Genomic DNA, 17,093 nt, shown 5'->3' with positions numbered 1-17,093 from the left:
GAACCTGAAAGGACTCTGAAGAGAAAGCTAACGGAAGCTAAAGCACAACTCTCTGGAGAAAATCTGACTGAAATTTTCGAAAAAGAAGGAGACATGGCCGAAAATAATAACAATGCAAGGAAGATGTTTGGTGACTTTACTGCACCAAATTCTAATTTACATGGAAGAAGCATCTCAATCCCTACCATTGGAGCAAACAATTTTGAGCTAAAGCCTCAATTAGTTTCTCTGATGCAACAGAACTGCAAGTTTCATGGACTTCCATCAGAAGATCCTTTTTAGTTCTAAACTGAATTCTTGCAGATCTATGATACTGTTAAGACCAATGGGGTTGACTCCGAGGTTTACAGGCTTATGCTTTTCCTGTTTGCTCTAAAAGACAGCCTGAACTCTTGGGATAAGCTGGTCACGGCTTTCTTAGCCAAGTTATTTCCTCCTCAAAAGCTTAGTAAGCTTAGAGTGGATGTTCAAACCTTCAGACAAAAAGAAGGTGAATCCCTCTATGAAGCTTGGGAGAGATATAAGCAACTGACCAAAAAGTGTCCTTCTGACATGCTTTCAGAATGGACCATCCTAGATATATTCTATGATGGTCTGTCTGAGTTATTAAAGATGTCATTGGACCATTCTGCAAGTGGATCCATTTACCTAAAGAAAACGCCTGCAGAAGCTCAGGAACTCATTGACATGGTTGCAAATAACCAGTTCATGTACACTTCTGAAAGGAATCTTGTGAGTAATGGGACGCCTCTGAGGAAGAGAGTTCTTGAAATTGATACTCTGAATGCCATATTGGATCAGAATAAAATATTGACTCAGCAAGTCAATATGATCTCTCAGAGTCTGAATGGATTGAAGGAATCATCCAACAGTACTATAGAGGCATTTTCTGAAGAAGAAGCTTATGATCTTGAGAACCGTACAATAGCAGAGGTGAATTACATGGGTGAACCCTATGGGAATACCTATAATCCTTCATGCAGAAATCATCCAAATTTCTCATGGAAGGATCAACAAAAGCCTCAACAAGGCTTTAATAATGGTGGAAGAAACAGGTTTAGCAATAGCAAGCCTTTTCCATCATCCACTCAGCAACAGACAGAGAATTCTGAGCAGAATCCATCTAGCTAGCAAATATAGTCTCTGATCTATCTAAGGCCAGTTTCAGTTTCATGAATGAAACAAGGTCCTCCATTAGAAATTTGGAGGCACAAGTGGGCCAGCTGAGTAAAAGGGTCACTAAAACTCCCCCTAGTACTCTCCCAAGCAATACAGAAGAAAATCCAAAGAGAGAGTGCAAGGCCATTGATTTGACCATCATGGCCAAACCTGCAAGGGAGGAGAAGGACGTGAATCCTAGTGAGGAAGACCTCCTGGGTCGTTTAGTGACTAATAAGGAGTTTCCCTTTGAGGAACCAAAGGAATCTGAGGCTCATCTAGAGACCATAGAGATCCCATTGAACCTCCTTCTGCCCTTCATGAGCTCTAATGAGTATTCCTCTTCTTAAGAGAATGAAGACATCACTAAAGAGCAGGTTGCTAAGTATCTTGGTGCAATCATGAAGCTGAATGCTAAATTATTTGGTAATAAGACTTGGGAAGATGAACCCCCCTTGCTCACCAATGAACTAAATGCATTGGATAGGCAGAAATTACCTCAAAAGAAATAGGATCCTGGTAAATTCCTAATTCCCTGTAACATAGGCACCATGACCTTTGAGAAGGCTTTGTGTGACCTGGGATCAGGAATAAACTTAATGCAACTCTCTGTAATGGAGAAACTGGGGATCTTTGAGGTGCAAGCTGCCAGAATCTCGTTAGAGATGGCAGATAACTCAAGAAAACAGGCTTATGGACTAGTAGAGGACGTGCTAGTAAAGGTTGAAGGCCTTTACATCCTTGCTGATTTCATAATCCTAGACACTGGGAAGGAAGAGGATGAATCTATCATCCTTAAAAGACCCATCCTAGCCACAGCAAGAGCTGTGATTGATGTGGATAGAGGAGAGTTGGTCCTTCAACTGAATGAGGACAACCTTGTGTTTAAGACTCAAGGATCTCCTTCTGTAACCATGGAGAGGAAGCATGAAAAGCTTCTCTCACTGCAGAGTCAACCAAAGCCCCCACAGTCAAACTTTAAGTTTGGTGTTGGGAGGCCACAACCAAACTCTAAGTTTGGTGTTGAACCCCCACTTTCAAATTCTAAGTTTGGTCTTGGGAGGTTCCAACCTTGCTCTGATTATCTGTGAGGCTCCATGAGAGCTCACTGTCAAGCTACTGACATTAAAGAAGCACTTGTTGGGAAGCAACCCAATGTTATTTAATTATATCTATTTTATTTTTATTTTTATTTCGTGTTTTATTAGGTTGATGATCATGTGGAGTCACAAAAATTACTAAAAAATCAAAAACAGAATGAAAAACAGCATTAAAAATAGCACATCCTGGAGGAGGAGCATTCTGGCGTTTAAACGCCAGAAACAAGCATCTGTCTGGTGTTTAACGCTAGAATCAAGCACCAAGCTGGCGTTTAACGCCAGAAACAAGCATCTACCTGGCGTTAAACGCCAGAAACAGGCTACATTTGGGTGTTTAACGCCAGAAACAGGCAGCAGTCTGGCGTTAAACGCCAGGATTGCACAGCAAGGGCGTTTTAAACGCCCAATTGGAGCAGGTATGTTAAGTCCTTGGCCCCACTGGATCTGTGGACCCCACAGGATCCCCACCTACCTCCTTCTCTCCTCTTCACACCTTTTCATAACTCTCTTCCCCATATACCCTTCACCAATCACCTCACTCACTCTTCTCCATCATCTTTTCACCACTCACATCTATCCCCTCTTCCCCATAAACCCCACCTACCTCAAAAACTCAAACTCTTTTCCCTCCCAAACCCAACCCTAATGGCCGAACCCTAAACCCCACCCCACCCCTATATAAACCCCTCATTCCTTCTTCATTTACACACAACACCACCCTTTCTTCTTCCCTTGGCTGAATACACACCCCTCTCCTTCTCCTCCATTCTTTTTCTTCTTCTTCTTCTTCTTTGTTTCTTCTTTTGCTCAGTGACGAGCAAACATTTTAAGTTTGGTGTGGTAAAAAGCATTGCTTTTTGTTTTTCCATAACCATCAATGGCACCTAAGGCCAGAGAATCCTCAAGAAAGAGGAAAGGGAAGGCAATTGCTTCCACCTCTGAGTTATGGGAGATGGAGAGATTCATCTCAAAGGTCCATCAAGACCACTTCAATGAAGTTGTGGCCAAGAAGAAAGTGATCCCTTAGGTTCCTTTCAAACTCAAAAAGAATAAGTATCCGGAGATCCGACTTGAGATCCAAAGAAGAGGTTGGGAAGTTCTCACCAACCCCATTCAACAAGTCGGGATCTTAATGGTTCAAGAGTTCTATGCAAACGCATGGATCACTAGGAACCATGATCAAAGTGTGAACCCGAATCCAAAGCATTGGCTTACCATGGTTCGGGGGAAATACTTAGATTTCAGTCCGGAAAATGTAAGGCTGTCGTTCAACTTGCCAATGATGGAAGAAAACGCATGCCCCTACACTAGAAGGGTCAACTTTGATCAAAGGTTGGACCAAGTCCTCATGGACATATGTGTAGAAGGAGCTCAATGGAAGGTTGAATCAAGAGGCAAGCCGGTTCAATTAAGAAGATTGGACCTTAAGCCTGTAGCTAGAGGATGGTTGGAGTTCATTCAACGCTCAATCATTCCTACTAGCAACCGGTCTGAAGTTACTATAGATCGGGCCATCATGATCCATAGTATCATGATTGGGGAAGAAGTGGAAGTTCATGAGATCATACCTCAAGAACTCTACAAGGTGGCTGACAAGTCCTCTACTTTGGCAAGGTTAGCCTTTCCTCACCTCATTTGCCACCTTTGTAATTCGGCTGGAATTGACATAGAGGTAGACATCCTCATTGAAGAGGACAAGCCCATCACTAAGAAAAGAATGGAGCAAACAAGAGAGCATGGATCTCAACAAGAGCATGAGGAAATTTCTCACTATGAAATCCCTGAGATGCCTCAGGGGATGCACCTTCCTCCACAAAACTATTGGGAGCAAATCAACACCTCGTTAGGAAAATTAAGTTCCAACATGGGACAACTAAGGATGGAGCACCAAGAGCACTCCATCATCCTCCATGAGATTAGAGAAGATCAAAGAGCTATGAGGGAGGAGCAACAAAGGCAAGGAAGAGACATAGAGGAGCTCAAAAGCACCATTGGTTCTTCAAGAAGAGGAAGACGCCACCCTCACTAAGGTGGACTCATTCCTTAATCTCCTTGTCTATTTATTTTACTGTTTTTTCAATTTTTTTAGCTTTATGTTTTATTTATGTTTGTGTCTTTACTACATGATCACTAGTGTCTAAGTGTCTATGCCTTAAAGTTGTGAATGTCCTATGAATCCATCACCTTTCTTAAATGAAAAATGTTTTAATTACAAAAGAACAAGAAGTACATGATTTCGAATTCATCCTTGAAACTAGTTTAATTATTTTGATGTGGTGACAATACTTTTTGTTTTTTGAATGAATGCTTGAACAGTGCATATGTCTTTTGATATTGTGGTTTATGAATGTTAAATATGTTGGCTCTTGAAGAATAAGGAAAAAGGAGAAATGTTATTGATAATCTGAAAAATTATAAAATTGATTCTTGAAGCAAGAAAAAGCAGTGAATACAAAAGCTTGCGAAAAAAAAAAAGAAAAGAAAAATGGCGAAAAAAAAAAGAAAGAAAAAGCAAGCAAAAAAAGCCAAAAGCTCTTTAAACCAAAAGGCAAGAGCAAAAAGCCAATAGCCCTTAAAACCAAAAGGCAAGGGTAATAAAAAGGATCCAAGGCTTTGAGCATCAGTGGATAGGAGGGCCTAAAGGAATAAAATCCTGGCCTAAGCGGCTAAACCAAGCTGTCCCTAACCATGTGCTTGTGGCGTGAAGGTGTTAAGTGAAAACTTGAGACTGAGCGGTTAAAGTTAAGGTCCAAAGAAAAAACAGAGTGTGCTTAAGAACCCTGGACATCTCTAATTGGGGACTTTAGCAAAGCTAAGTCACAATCTAAAAAGGTTCACCTAGTTATGTGTCTATCGCATTTATGTATCCGGTGGTAATACTGGAAAACAAAGTGCTTAGGGCCACGACCAAGACTCATAAAGTAGCTGTGTTCAAGAATCAACATACTGAACTAGGAGAATCAATAACACTATCTAAATTCTAAGTTCCTATAGATGCCAATCATTCTGAACTTCAATGGATAAAGTGAGATGCCAAAACTATTCAAGAGGCAAAAAGCTACTAGCCCCACTCACCTGATTGGAGCTAAGTTTCATTGATATTTTGGAATTTATAGTATATTCTCTTCTTTTTATCCTATTTGATTTTTAGTTGCTTGGGGACAAGCAACAATTTAAGTTTGGTGTTGTGATGAGCGGATAATTTATATGCTTTTTGGCATTGTTTTTACATAGTTTTTAGCATGATTTAGTTAGTTTTTAGTATATTTTTATTAGTTTTAAATAAAAATCACATTTCTGGACTTTACTATGAGTTTGTGTGTTTTTCTATGATTTCAGGTACTTTCTGGCTGAAATTGAGGGACTTGACAAAAATCATATTCAGAGGCTGAAGAAGGACTGCAGATGTTGTTGGATTCTGACCTCCCTGCACTCAAAGTGGATTTTCTGGAGCTACCCAACTCTAAATGGCACGCTCTTAATTGCGTTGGAAAATAGACATCTAGGGCTTTCCAGCAATATATAATAGTCCATACTTTGCTCGAGTTTAGACGATGCAAACTGGCGTTGAACACCAGCTTCCTGTCCTATTCTGGAGTCAAATGCCAGAAACAGGTTGCAAAGTGGAGTTAAACGCCAGAAATAGGTTACAAACTGGCGTTCAACTCCAAGAAAGACCTCTCCACATGAAAGCTTTAATGCTCAGCCCAAGCACACACCAAGTGGGCCCCGGAAGTGGATTTCTGCATCATTTACTTATTTCTGTAAACCCTTGTAACTAGTTTAGTATAAATAGGAATTTTTACTATTGTATTTACATCTTTGGATTGTCTTTTGATCCTTTGATCACGTTTTGGGGGCTGGCCATTCGGCCATGCCTAGACTTGTTCTTATGTATTTTCAATGGTAGAGTTTCTACACACCATAGATTAAGGTGTGGAGCTCTGCTGTTCCTTGAGTATTAATGCAAAGTACTATTATTTTTCTATTCAATTCAAGCTTACTCCTATTCTAAGATATTCATTCGCACCCAAGAACATGATGAATGTGATGATTATGTGACGCTCATCACGATTCTCACCTATGAACGCGTGCCTGACAACCATTTCTATTCTACATGAAGACGAGACAGAATGAGTATCTCTTAGATATCTAATACAGGGGACCGAGTCCGAGATATTAGAGTCTTTGTGGTATAAGTTAGAACCCATGGATGGCCATTCCTGAGTCCGAAAAGTCTAAACCTTGTCTGTGGTATTCCAAGTAGGATCTGGGAAGGGATGGCTGTGACGAGCTTCAAACTCACGAGTGCTGGGCGTAGTGACAGACGTAAAAGGATAGTAAATCCTATTCCAGTATGATCAAGAACCGACAGATGATTAGCCATGCAGTGACAGCGCATTGGACCATTTTCACCGAGAGGACAGGATGTAGCCATTGACAACGGTGATGCCCAACATACAGCTTGCCATGGAAAGGAGTATGAATGATTGGATGAAGACAGCAGGAAATCAGAGGTTCAGGACGAACGAAAGCATCTCTATACGCTTATCTGAAACTCTCACCAATGAATTACATAAGTATCTCTATCCTAGTTTATATTTTAATTACGTTTTAATTATCAATTCGCTATAACAATTTGGATCCGTGGTGTGCGAAATCGTGATCATTCCATTCCTTGGTAACGCACGTTCATGATCTTATATCTGTTTCACAACTTCGTACAACTAACCAGCAAGTGCACTGGGTCGTCCAAGTAATAAACCTTATGTGAGTAAGGGTCGATCCCACGGAGATTGTCGGCTTGAAGCAAGCTATGGTCACCTTGTAAATCTCAGTCAGGCGGATTAAATTGTATTAAGAAATTATAGTGGATGAAAATTAAATAAAATATAAAATATGATAGTGGTACTTATGTAATTCATTGGTAGAATTTTAGATAAGCGTATAGAGATGCTTTCGTTCCTCTAATCTCTGCTTTCCTGCTGTCTTCATCCAATCAATCCTACTCCTTTCCATGGCAAGCTATATGTTGGGCATCACCGTTGTTAATGGCTACTTCCCATCCTCTCAATGAAAATGGTCCAAGATGCTCTGTCACGGCATGGCTATTCATCTGTCGGTTCTCGATCATACTGGAATAGGATCCATTGATCCTTTTGCGTCTGTCACTACGCCCAGCACTCGCGAGTTTTAAGCTCGTCACAGCCATCCCTTCCCAGATCCTACTCGGAATACCATAGACAAGGTTTAGACTTTCCGGATCTCAAGAATGGTCATCCATGGGTTCTAACTTATACCACGAACACACTAATAACTCGGACTCGGTCCCCTGTATTAGATATCCAAGAGATATCCATTCAATCTAAGGTAGAACAGAAGTGGTTGTCAGGCACGCGTTCATAAGTTACGAATGATGATGACTGTCACGATCATCATATCCATCATATTGAAGTACGAATGAATATCTTAGAAGCGGAATAAGTTAAAATGAATAGAAAAACAGTAGTACTTTGGATTAATCTTTGAGGAACAGCAGAGCTCCACACCTTAATCTATGGTGTGTAGAAACTCTACCGTTGAAAAATACATAAGTGAAAGGTTCAGGTTTATAAGGCAAGTATTGGATGGAAGAAATGAGTAGAAAAGCATACAAAGAGGGAAAATGCATGAAGAAATAAAGATTGGGAATGAATCAAAGGACGCGCACGCGCACAAGGCACGCACGCGCAAAAGTGGTCTCACCCACAGATGCGCACGCGTACATGCCGCTTCCGCGCGGATGGAGAATTTACCAATCGACGCGCACACGCACATGGCGCGCACGCGCCGGTATTCTTATAAGGCCCACTTAAAGGCAAACACTGGGGGCAATTTCTGAGCTGCCCAGGCCAAATCCAACTTGTTTCTGAGTGTATTTCATGCAGAATTGAAATCCAAGCAAAGAGGGAGCAATTGTTTGTAACATAGCATCATGTAGTTTAGTTTCTAGAGAGAGAAGCTCCATCTTCTCTCTAGAATTAGGATTAGAATTTCTTAGATCTAGGTTTAATTCATGCTTTGATTTACTTTTCCTTTACAATTTTTTGTTCCTCTACTCTTCCTCTCTCTAATTTTGTATTTCATTCTTGTAATTGCTTACTTTGTTGTTGATGCACTCTTCCTTCTTCTATTTTCTTTTAATGCAATTTATGATTCATGTTATTTTATCATTGATTTGCTTTATTGTTGTTTAATTCCTTGCAATTGAGTAGTGTAGATTTATATTCCTTGCAATTTTACTATGCTTTCCTTTTATGCCTTCCAAGTGTTTGATAAAATACTTTGTTGGATCTTAGAGTAGAATTTTGTGCTCTTGGCTTGGAAAGGTAACTTAGGAACTCTTGAGTCACTAATGTCCAAGTGATTAACGATTGGGAGCCATTAATGCTAGATCTCACCAATTGATTAGGTGTAGAACTAGGACTTATGGACTTGGATTGATATAGCTCATTTGACTTTCCTCTACTATTAGTTAAGGGTTAACTTAGTGGGATTGATCCTTGCCAATTCTCATGTGGTTAGTGATTAGGATAGAGATCCTTGACCACCTAATCTTGCCAAGACCTTTTTGTTAGTTTATTTCCTTTGCCATTTATATTTCTTGTCCATCACCTCAAAAACCCCAAAACATACTCCATAACCAATAACAAGGCACTTTATTGCAATTCCTAGGGAGAACGACCCGAGGTTTAAATACTTCGGTTTATAAAATTTAGGGGTTTGTACTTGTGACAACTCAAATTTTTGATTGGGAGGATTGTTTGTTGGTGTAGAACTATACTTGCAACGAGAATTCATTTTGTGTGAAATTCTATACTAACACGACAATTTTCTTTCATCAAAGATCCATCCTCCCTACTACAAATACATCTGAGGTCACAATCAAGAGAGCAATCCTGACATATTGCATACTTAGGGGAGGAGAAGTCAACGTACCTCAGCTCATAGCAGATAGCATTCAAGAGATAGCTGAGGATACTGGTAAATCAAGTAGACTTGGTCACCCAAGCACTATTTTGAGGCTGTGCAAAAGAGTAGGAGTACTTGGTGCACAAAATTGTGATCTCAGGAAACGGCGCCAGAAACTCTGTACGCACGTCTTAGTAAATCGTTTTTCATTCACAACTTCGATACAACTAACCAGCAAGTGCACTGGGTCATCCAAGTAATAAACCTTACGTGAGTAAGGGTCGATCCCATGGAGATTGTTGGTATGAAGCAAGCTATGGTCACCTTGTAAATCTCAGTCAGGTGGATATCAAAAGGTTATGGAGTTATCGAAATTAAATAATAAGTAAACATAAAATAAGGATAGAAACACTTTTGTAATTCATTGGTTAGAATTTCAGATAAGCGTATAGAGATGCATTCGTTCCTCTGAACCTCTGCTTTTCTGCTGTCTTCATCCAATCAATCTTACTTCTTTCCATGGCTGGCTTTATGTAAGGATATCACCGTTGTCAATGGCTACTTTTTATCCTCTCTGGAAAATTGTCCGATGCGCTGTCACTGCACGGCTAATCATCTGAGGTTATCGATCATACTGGAATAGGATTCACCCTCCTTTTGCGTCTGTCACTATGCCCAGCACTCGCGAGTTTGAAGTTCGTCACAGTCATTCAATCCCAGAATCCTACTCGGAATACCACAGACAAGGTTTAGACTTTCCAGATTCTCATGAATGCCGCCATCAATCTAGCTTACACCACGAAGATTCTGATTAAGAGATCCAAGAGATACTCATTCAATCTAAGGTAGAACGGAAGTGGTTGTCAGGCACGCGTTCATAGGGGAATGATGATGATTGTCACATTCATCACATTCAGGTTGAAGTGCGAATGAATATCTTAGAAGCGGAATAAGTTGAATTGAATAGAAAAATAGTAGTACTTTACATTAATCTTTGAGGAACAGCAGAGCTCCACACCTTAATCTATGGAGTGCAGAAACTCTACCGTATGAAAATACATAAGTGATAATGGTCCAGGCATGGCCGAATGGCCAGCCTCCATGAAAGTCTAAGATAGCATAAAACTGATCAAAGATGATGTCTAATACAATAGTAAAAAGTCCTATTTATACTAAACTAGTTACTAGGGTTTACAGAAGTAAGTAATTGATGCATAAATCCACTTTCGGGGCCCACTTGGTGTGTGCTTGGGCTGAGCTTGAATGTTACACGTGTAGAGGTCAATCTTGGAGTTGAATGCTAGTTTGTAACGTATTTTTGGTGTTCAACTCTGGCTTGTGACGTGTTTCTGGCGTTTAACTCCAGATAGCAGCGTAGAACTGGCGTTCAACGCCCTTTTACATCATCTAAACTCGGCCAAAGTATGAACTATTATATATTGCTAGAAAGCCCTGGATGTCTACTTTCCAACGCAATTGGAAGCGCGCCATTTTTAGTTCTGTAGCTCTAGAAAATCCACTTTGAGTGCAAGGAGGTCAGAATCCAACAACATCAGCAGTCCTTCTTCAACTTCTGAATCTGATTTTTGCTCAAGTCCCTCAATTTTAGCAGAAAAATACCTGAAATCACAGAAAAACACACAAACTTATAGTAAAGTCCAGAAATGTGAATTTAACATAAAAACTAATGAAAACATCCCTAAAAGTAACTAGATTCTACTAAAAACATACTAAAAACAATGCCAAAAAGCATATAAATTATCCGCTCATCAGTACTCTTTGAGGATGAAAATATTGAGAAGGTAAAAGGAAGCATAGGGGTAACTAAGCAAAGCATAGAAGGTGTCACTGATGACACTGACAATCAACAAGAGAGAAGACCTCAAGGAAGAAGGAGAAGACCACAAGTGGAGGGGGAACAAGCTCCTGGTGCAATGGATCTGAGGCAAATGCAAAGAGCCATTAAACAAATGTCTCAACAATACATGAGAGCACAAGAGCAACAACAGGAGCGATACTTGAGGGAACAAGAGAAGTATTTGAAGGATCGTGAGCAGCAACAGCATTGGTAGTAATAAATGATGGAGAAGCAAAAAAGTTTCCATCTCCAAATGTTGGAACAACAGAGAAAGTTTCAGGCAAAAATTCTTGAGGGGCAAGGGGAACAATCAGCAAACTTTCAAGAATCATTCAATAGATTGTGCCTACGACAGTCCAAGTATAGGGAGTACACCCAAAATCTCTACCAATGGAAGAACATATATCATACAATTGGAGAGCATAGGAACGTGGACAGAATGGAGTATGATATAGCAACTCAGGCAAAATTGGACTATGTAGTCCATAGCATGCCAGCATTGAACCAACAGATCAAGCCATTTGAGCAATGCCAAGAGTTGATAGACCATCAGAGAGCATTAGCCAATAAACAGACAGCACACATGCAACAAGGATTGAAAGATGCTGGGCTCTGGGGTCAGGTAGACCAAATTTGGGATCATAGGTGCCCTGTTGAAGAACCCCAAGAAAGAAAGAAGAAGTCAAAGTGGAAGGGAGAATGCAGCAAAGGGAAAGAGCACGACAACTAGAGGTGGTGGAGTTCGTTTTATAGTTTTAATTAAATAAGGATGATGCATATCTGAAACATGATATGCCTCCAAATATTTTATATTCTGCACTTTCATATCTTGTGTAATTTTCTTGTTAGGATTTGCATTATGCTTGTTATCACTCATCTATCTTAAATTCTGTCTTGTTTTCCCTTATGCATCAATAAGAGAAAATGTTTGAAAAATAAAGTGATTGTTCAATGTGGAAGGAATTAGAATGAAATTTGTGGTGGTAATTGCTTGATTAAGATGATAAGCTCAATCATAAAAGCTGCATAATAGAGTGTTTTTTGTAATGTGAACTTGGTTGCTGTCATAAAACCTTTTATTAATGAACATCCCTGGAAATAAAGCAAAGTAAGAAAGAAAAAGAAAAGAAAAGCCAAGAATTGGCAAAGAAACAAACAATAAGGCTAGACACCAATAGCTTGGACCTTAGGACATATGTCTATGGTGCTTTTTGTACTAGGATATGCTTGGATAATTAGGTTTTGAGGAGTCTTTTAAAACTTGGTAACTTGGATTAACTAATCCGGGATTACCAACGAAAAGTCCATCATCAAGAGCAACCTAGCTACAAACCATTTAGTGATCCAAAGAGATGCTGGACATCAATGTTCCTAAGAGGATTTGTGAGCCAAGTGTCTGTGGTGAAGAAGTGTTGAGCAAAATTGAGCCAAAAGGTTGCTGCAACACTTGACACTGAGTTGTCATTAAGAAATAAGCTTTCTAAGCAAAATAAAAAAGGAAAAACTAAAAGGGATCAATCAAAAAGCAAGGCATTATGATAGCAACTCTAGTGAATCATCAAAAAGGCATTTCTTATCTATCAGCAAAGAATAAGTGAGCTGCATTTTTGTCTGCATAAAACCCCATGGTTCAAATTCTATTATCTGCTAAATAAGGACCTATATACTTCTCTGTTTCACTTCATTTCTTCTCATGTTTAGTGCTTGCTTGGGGACAAGCAAGGTTTAAGTTTGGTGTTGTGATGACAAGTCATCTTATGCCAGTGTTACAAGCATTTTTCATTAGTTTCATTAGGTTTTATGCACTTTCTTGCACAATAAGTAAGTGATTGGAGTGGATTTTCATGATTTTCTTGAATCAATCAAATATCATCTATTTTACACAAAATCATAGGTTTTATGCTAAAATTGATTGATTTTATAAATGATGCAAGGATCTAGTGATTTTGGTGGGACTTTGATTAGTTGTTTGGTTGCTTGTAGGTGAAGAAATGATAAAAAAGGGGAAAGAAGAATTTTTGGCACACTTTGAAGTTTGAGCACGTTTTGGACCTTAGGCCACGCTTCTTTTAAAAGCGTGGCCCATGACATTAAAGCGTGGCATTCACAAGGGAACTAACCAAGCCAAGGCATGTGCGTTCAAAGAAGTGAACGCTACGTTCACAAGTTCCACCTTTATCGAAGAAGCAAAGCTGGGCTCAAAGCAATTAACCTAGGTAGCGCTCAAAAATTCAAGCGTAGCGTTCACTTTAGTGAACTTTCTCGCGACTCAAGGCTTAGGGACATGGGAGCAAAGCCCAACATTTGGAAAAGGCAACGTAGCGCTCCCTTTCTTCACCTTTTACGTGCCTCTCAACCAAGGGAAGCAAGGCACAGCATCAAAACAAAGGAGTAGCGCTCAAGAATTGCAACGTAGCGCTCGAAGAGGAAGACAAGGAAAGCAAGCAATCAAGTGTAGCGTTCACAATTTGAACGTAGCGTTCAAAGAGTGAACGCTAGGCATGGAGGCTTGGCACGAGGGTAGCCACAAGAGTGAACGTAGCATTCACAAAACCCAACTGAACGCTCCCCTGGGAGCTAACCACATATACCATGACCCATACCACTTGAACCAAATCCAACCGGACCCATCTTTCTTCAAATCCAAAAATAAAAAGGCCCACTCCAAGCTTTGAGGACCAAAATAGAAAGTGTATAAATAGGAGTTAATTTGATTTGTAGGGGACCTTTAGCTCATTTTTAGTTTTCTCACTTTTAATTTTCATTTGTTTTGAATTTGGGAATTGGGATTGGATCTGATTTGCTTTCTGTTTTCATTTTCTTTCTTCTGCAACTCTACTTTCTATTTTTGGGTTTTTGAATTGAGATTGAAGAGCTCCATTGATTCCTGATCTGAGAATCATCTTTGCTTTTCTTTCATATAGTTTTGGGAATTGGAGAATTGGATCTAAGCTTCTTTTGCTGTTTTCATTTTCATTTCTTCTGCAATTTCTTTTCTATTTGGTCAAGGGAGTAAATGAGATCTAGATCTGATTTCTGATCTCATTGCTCTTCTTCGATCTTCAAGTTCTCTTTTAGAATTTCATAATTGAGCTAAGTTTTCTTGCTGTTTATTTCTTCAAGTAATTTTACATTTCTGTTTGGCTGCTGAGCTGAATCTCTTCATCTCAGAGCTCTCTGATTCACTTTAGCTTGCATTTTTCTTGTTCAATTCTGAATCCCAGTACCCAAATCCCTTTTACTCTTCAAGCAAATTTACATTTCTTAGCAATCTAGATTCATCAATTTATATTTCTTGCACTTTAAGTTTCTGTAATTTACTTTTCTTGCAATTTAAGTTTAAGCTCTTTTACTTTCTTGCTCTTTAAGTTTCTACAATTTACTTCTTTAGCACCTTTAGATTCAGTCAATTTACTTTCTGCACCTTTTATTTTCTTGTAATTTAGCTTCTGTTAATCAAAATCACTCAAATCATCAAATATTTGCTTAACTAATTTCATCACCTAACTAAAATTGCTTAATCCATCAATCTCTGTGGGATCGACCTCACTCTTGTGAGTAATTACTACTTGATGCGACCCGGTACACTTGCCGGTGAGTTTGTCTGGAATTGTTTTTCCCTCATCACAAACTCTAACATTCACTCTAGCAATAGAGTGTTCACTTGTCATTTTTGTTTATTTTGTGTTGTGTATGCCAGGGGGAAGAGGAGGTGCCTCTACTTTCTTTGATTTTGAACCTGAAAGAACCTTCCTGAGACTTTAAAGAGAAGCAAGAGGGAAGGGTGTAATTGAAGAAGAAGACTCAGAGGAGGATCTTGATCAAGTCATGGAGGATAACATGCACAATCTACCTAAGGAGGTTGCCAACAACCATGGTCAACCTGCCAGGAGAGTGCTAGCCTTCTATACTATCCCTGATCCTAGAAACTGTGGGAGTAGCATTCTTACTCCAAATGTGAATGCCAACAACTTTGAGCTTAAACCTCAGCTTATCACCTTGGTTCAGAACAATTGCCAATATGGAGGAAATGCTTCAGAGGACCCAAATCAACATCTCTCTATTTTCTTGAGGATATGTGACACTGTCAAGACCAATGGGGTGCATCCAAAAATCTACAAGCTGCTGCTATTTCCCTTCTCTCTAAGGGACAAGGTTACTCAATGGTTAGAAACCTTCCCAAAGGAAAGCATCACCAACTGGGATGACTTGGTTAGCAAGTTCTTAGCCAAGTTTTACCCCCTCAGAGAATCATCAAGCTCAAAACTGATGTGCAAACTTTCAGACAATCGGAGGAAGAGTTACTATATGAAGCTTGGGAGAGGTATAAATCACCAATAAGAAGATGTCCTCTAGACATGTTTACTGAATGGGTGAAGCTCCAAAACTTCTATGAGGGCCTCTCTATGAAAGAAAGAAAAACTTTGGATTACTCTTTAGGAGGGTCACTCCAAATGATAAAAACTTCACAAGAGGCACATGATCTCATAGATATGGTGGCCAACAACCAGTATTTCTACTCCTCGGAGAGACAAGCAGCCCCAAAGAGAGGTGTCTATAAGCTTGGAGGTGTGGATGCCATCTTAACCCATAACAAGCTAATGCACCAGCAACTTTAACATCAGATGGAGATGATGTCAAAAAGGATGGATGGATTGTAATTGGTTGTAGTGAGCACAACAAGCCAACCTCCAACTGTTTGGGGACAACATGAAGAGAACTATGAAGGATACAACAATGATGCGCAGCCTGAGCAAGTCCAATACATGCACAACCCAAGTTCTGGCCAAAATGACTTCCATGTGGACACATACAACTCCTCATGGAAGAACCATCCCAACCTGAGATGGGGAGAAAACCAGAATCAATGGCAGATGAACTCTAACCCAAACAGCTTCCGTAACACAAACAATCAAAACCACCATCCCACTAACAACAATCCATACAGAAAACCCCAAAACAATAACCCCACATCCACATACTACCCATAAAACAACCCTTCAAACACCCCCGCCAACTTCCATCAACCATCAACATCCCACACTCAACCATAGCCACATTGGTGCGTACGAATCCCCACACTTCCGTACAGTAGTACCAGCAAGTGCACTGGGTCGTCCAAGTAATACCTGAGCGATTCAGGGTCGATCCCACGAGGATTGTGGTTTGAAGCAAGCTATGGTTATCTTGCAGGTCTTAGTCAGGCAGATCAGAAGGAGTTGTTGAAACTTTGTATAAATACTTGTTATATTGAAAAATAAATAGGGATAAGAAAATAAATAGAATCAATAATGGAAATAGAGTTGAGGATTAGAGTTGCTTTATCTTTCTGAATTAACTCTGGTATTACTGCTTTCTTTGCTTGTGAGTGATTTCTTCAACGGCAGGCTGTATGTGATTGACACTGGTTTGAGTAGCTGCCAATACTCCTCCAGATCTGAACCCCAGGTTTAGTGCGGATCCATTCTAATTGAGGATGAAACTCGTATAGTTCATTCTCCTTAATGATCATACTCAAAACGCCACAGACAAGGTCGAATCTTCTGGATCGGAGGAATGCTGCGCCTTTGGTTCTAGCCTCTACCACAGAGACCCTAATCTCCCAAAAAATTGGTTGAACTGATGTCTCGAGAATTCTCCAATGAAGTCGTGGATTAATCGTCTGATAGATGTATAAACATAGCTGTTGGTTCGTCCTTGTCCGGTGAAAGACGCATTCTGAACCCAAGTAGACGTGGGTGTTTGTCAGGCACGTTCATCTTAATGTGATGAACAGAGCTAATTTGTTAGATCATCCTATTCACCACAATGAATATTAGATATACATCTTAGAATTAATCAAATACGGCTCAAAGAGAAACAATAGTACTTTTATTAATTCATAGGACTCAGCAGGGCTCCTCCCCTCAACCTAGGAGGTTTAGAAACTCATATTGATAAGAAAATACAATGGAATAAATGTGTATGATCCTCAAAGGAATCGAAGATGGTCTGAATTACATAAATAAAATCCCTTAAATACAAAA

The 17,093-nt window shown here is 39.8% G+C and overlaps 1 non-coding gene across 1 annotated transcript; it reads right to left on the bottom strand.

Annotated features, from left to right (window-relative positions):
* Nucleotides 1-450: 450 nt before the first annotated feature.
* Nucleotides 451-558, bottom strand: LOC112781349 (small nucleolar RNA R71). Its single transcript, XR_003192131.1, has one exon. It is a non-coding gene; the product is annotated as a small nucleolar RNA R71 (small nucleolar RNA).
* Between the last annotated feature and the right edge of the window lie 16,535 nt (nucleotides 559-17,093).

The sequence above is a fragment of the Arachis hypogaea genome, chromosome 19, assembly GCF_003086295.3.
Source record: "Arachis hypogaea cultivar Tifrunner chromosome 19, arahy.Tifrunner.gnm2.J5K5, whole genome shotgun sequence".
Taxonomy (NCBI): Eukaryota; Viridiplantae; Streptophyta; class Magnoliopsida; order Fabales; family Fabaceae; genus Arachis; species Arachis hypogaea.
The sequence above is the reverse complement of the archived record's forward strand: the minus strand, read 5'-3'. Positions and strand labels throughout refer to the sequence as shown.